A 4,650-nucleotide genomic window follows, 5' to 3' on the forward strand; every position below is an offset into this window, starting at 1 on the left:
AGGAACTGAGAGGGATATCGTGGAACAAAGAAACTGTGGGTGATACAGATAATTTGACATTATTTTTGAATTCTGCATGCAAAAACATATAAGATACAGGTATTCTTTTCCTTGAGATAAATTCTTTATTGACCAATGTTAATCTTATCGTAGTTTACAAATCCAAGCATGAAAACATTACTCAACTTTGGAGTTTTGGAGACAGACACTCCCTTCACACCACACACATACATGAGAGCATAAATGTACATATAAACTTATATTTGAATACGTACATCCACATGCACTTATATATTAATGATGTACACAAATACATGATAGTTATATATAATACTGAAATACACAGAAAGTAAACACATGCAGACAAATATTAATATAAGAAATTAAAAAAATAAAACCATATAATCAATGAAGAGACAATAGAAACAGTAAGATGATACATGTTGATTTTATTAGGTATTTCTGTTTATTTAGAAACCTACAATGAACAGGTCAGATGCTAAACTATAAATTTCACAGGGTACAACCTTAAAGTTGACACCGCTCTGCTAAACGCAGAAAATTTCTGTCTCGCTATTGGCTAAAAATATACAATTTCTTCGATTTTTAAACCTCTGTAACTTTTTCCTCCAATTTTTTTCTCCACAACATCATACCTTCAATGCAATGACACTGAAAGGCTACAATATTATAGCCAATTTTCAGATTTTTTACTGTCTTATAAAAAAATGCATATTTTGCAAATGAAAAAAACTAGATCCAGCCAGTGTCTGCAATCAAGTTGTCGATGTGCAACAATGTTTTCTTCTGCTTATATCACTATGAAGTGGGTTCCACAAGACTAATTTGGATGCTCTCGACTTGGGATGGCGCATACAGTGATCAGATAGTCGCAGCTGTTGCTGTGCAATTTTTTTTCAGCAGGTCTCCATAAAGGCAATTCATTTGTCATATGTTGTTGCCATTTCACATTTAGAGCCATTTGTAGCATCTTTGTGTAGCAGCTATTTAGCCCATTTGATAATTTCTTTGTCAGGGTCCATATTTCCTTACCATATAATAGCACTGATTCAACAGTTGCAATAAACAGCTTCATTTTGATTTGACTGGGCAGTTTGGTGTTCCAGTTTCTTTAGTTTGTGACAGGTTGCCCATACTTGTTTCATTCTGATCTTGATGTCGCACCTAAGTACTTGAAGTCTTCAGCAACATTCAATTTGGAACCATTCAGAACAAACAGTTCAGTATCACTTGATTGGTTGAAAGACATGTATTCCATTTTCTTGGTGTTTGTGTGCAGTCCTATCTTTGCAGCTGATACTTCTACTGTGCTGAAGAGCTGTTGAGCTTGATCTGTTAGATAAGAGTGCTGTATCAGCTGTGATGCCCAGATCTATGATGGTTACTACTGGCACTCTCCATGATCATTGCTGGTCTATGGTGAAACCAAGGTCTTCATTACTGTTGTCTTTTGGATTATGCTTTTGCATAATCCAATACAATTACAAGCAGTTATGGTGCTAGCATATCTCCTTGTAGCATCCCAGCAAGTATTTGAAAGCATTTAGAATGCCAAAAATTGACTGAAAGAGAGAAAAGCTGCTGGTCCATATGAAATTCCCCCTGAAGTTATCAAGAGGTACAATCTGGATTAACTAATACTGGATTTTGCAAATAAGCTCTTGCAAAACCAAGAAAGTCCAGATCAATGGTCTGAGGTTAACTTCATATCAATCCCAAAGTCAGGAAACCTCAGCAATGAAACAAACTACAAAGGAATTGCACTGTCCAATATCTCACTCAAAGTTATCAACTGAATGATCCTCAACAGGATTCAACATGTACCTGATAGCCATCAAAGACCAAATCAAAATGGATTTAGACCATAGAGAGCCACAACATCTCAGAATTTAACCCTGAGGCATATCATAGAAGTTAAATCAAGACTACTGCCTGCCTTTATAACCCTTGTGGAATTCAGCAATGGATTTGACAGCACACATTATTACAAAATATTGATGATCCTTCAAGCATATGGCATTCCAGAAGAACTAGTTCTTGCTATTGCAAAGACCTATGAGAAGAGCAGAACTCGTATGTTGTCATCTGATGGAGAAACGGAATTCTTTCAGAATAGTTGTCCCATATATGCTGGAATTTCACAAATTTCTTGCTTTTTTTCATGCATTGCAAAACAATGAAGGGAAGCTTTTTTAAAACAAATGTTTTAAAAATCCATGTATTTTCAATGTTTATCTCTCCCCCTCACACAAACACACATCGTACCTTTGGAACAACCACTAAAATGATATTTTTTTTTTGTTCATAATTTTCTATCATTTTATTGTATTCTACATTCTGAAACATTTGTAACTCATGTTAAAGAAAATAAATCTTACCCCTTCTTCCCTCCTTCATTGTACTTTTCACAATGAAGGAAAAATCAAACACTGTAAGTGAATGTGTGAGAAAAAAAAATTGAATCTTGTAAAGTGTTTCTTTAAAGCGACATTTTCAGTCAATTATTTAAACTTCCTCTGTTGCTTTGTCAAACACAACTACAGGCGTTTCATGGCTTTGAGATATAAATTTGCTAATTTCCCAAAATTTCAAATCTTGTGCACGAGGGGGCCCACTGAATTTGAAGTACCCCAGGCTCCCCTTGGTTTAAATCTGGTCCTGGTACTGCCTTGAGTACCGTTTAGTTGAATGCGTCGACCCCAATACTGGAACATATTTAAACCTGGTACTTATTCTATCGATCACTTTTTCCAAACCGGTAACTAACGGGCCGTAAACATACCAACAAGCGGAGTGGGGGGAGAGACGCCCGCTTACACACGCTTACACACACACACATGTATATGTGTGTGTGTGTGTGGGGGTCCTTCAGTTTCAGTCTACCAAATCCACTCATAAGACATTGGTCAGCGAGAGGCTATAGTAGAAGACAATATACCAAGGTGTCAGGCAGTGTAACTGAACCCGGAACGATGTGGTTGGGATGCAAGCTTCTTTATTTCATAAATATTTGCCATAAAGGCATTACAAAGAGGGGACAAACAAGGAAAGACAAACATAAAAGGGGTGAAGAAGCTGTATCGATTAAGCTTCTTACCACATAGTCACATTTACGGCTATGTGAATGTGTGAGCGTGTGTGTGTGTGTGTGTGTGCGTTATTTGCTTTCATTCTTATATCTTATTTGCTTTCATTCTTATATACATATATGGTCATATTTTTTCTGGTATGACGTGCTCAGAGAGATCCTACGATAAAAATCCGCAGTGTAAGGGAACAAACTGTATCAGATTTATTTACCTCCTGTTCTAAAGGGAAATAACTTTGGTTTCCAAGCTATGGAGGTCACCTCCGTGATTTCTCTTCTTTTATGGCTGCTTTTCAATGGTTCACACACACTCACATACACATACACATCTCTCTTTCTCTTTCTCTCTCTCCTCTCTCTTTCTCTCTCTCCTCTCTCTGGCTCTCTCTGTCCATCTATCTATCTATCCATATGAATGTATGTATGTATACACATAAATATGCTTATACGTATGTCTGTACACACACACACATACACACACACACATACACACACACACACACACACACACACACACACACACACACACACACACACACACACACACACACACACACACACACACACACACACACACACACACACATAAACACACATATAATCAAATGAATAAAAACGCACGATGGTTAAGTGTCAGCTCATTACAATTGTTTCTTACGTAACTTTTAATGAAGAATGAGTAACATTACATCATTATAAAAGACTGTAATCATCAGATGGGAACGTAATTTTTACAGAACGAACAGGTATCCCAGGAATGCAGCAGAGATGTGTCTGTCGAGGCCCAGCTATGAAAGGAAATGGCCAACAATGCTAACCGTTAAAATGCAATTCTTGAAAGAGTGTAATATGATATCTAAGGTCAGTGCCCTGGGAGAAAGAGTCTGTTGAACTAGAACAGGGGTAGACTTGAGTGGGTTTTTGAAGATAATTTATAGTAGAGTAAGAATGGTGGTGATTGGGAGAGATCATAAAAAGCTATTTAGGGAAAAGAAGAAATAAATGAATCGACCGTAGGGTGAAAGAAAATTAAAAAAGATGATAAGGTAAAAAATAAAAATGCTAATGAAAATGCTAGGAAATACAATCATACACTAATAACATACGAGTCGATTCAGAGTAGGGTTGGGGTATAGGAATGCCTATCTAATGGTTAAAAGAAACACATGAAACGTAGGGGTATACAGTGATTAATGGTTGGGAAGATAGGTGGGGAAGAGATGAGTACTGCTATCAAGCTATAAGGAATTAAAGTTATAGTAAGATAGAGTACTTTTGGTTATCTCATCCTTATTAAAAAATTGCCATTAAAAAATTGTGTTATCTCCCCACTAAAAAATTGAGTTTATGGTGGCGACAAGAGATTGGATTAAAAGAATTAGATGCTTTTTTGATTCAATACTTCAACACGTTGATTGACGTTTGGCCTCCTCGATAGCCATGGTTTGATTTGTTATAAAAATGCTATCAGATTCAATAAGGTGTTTAATTTTTTCAGTTTTCATGTTTATTAATTTTTTCTTTTTTTTTTTTTTTTTTTT

Source organism: Octopus bimaculoides, chromosome 4 (genome assembly GCF_001194135.2).
Source record: "Octopus bimaculoides isolate UCB-OBI-ISO-001 chromosome 4, ASM119413v2, whole genome shotgun sequence".
NCBI classification, from domain to species: domain Eukaryota; kingdom Metazoa; phylum Mollusca; class Cephalopoda; order Octopoda; family Octopodidae; genus Octopus; species Octopus bimaculoides.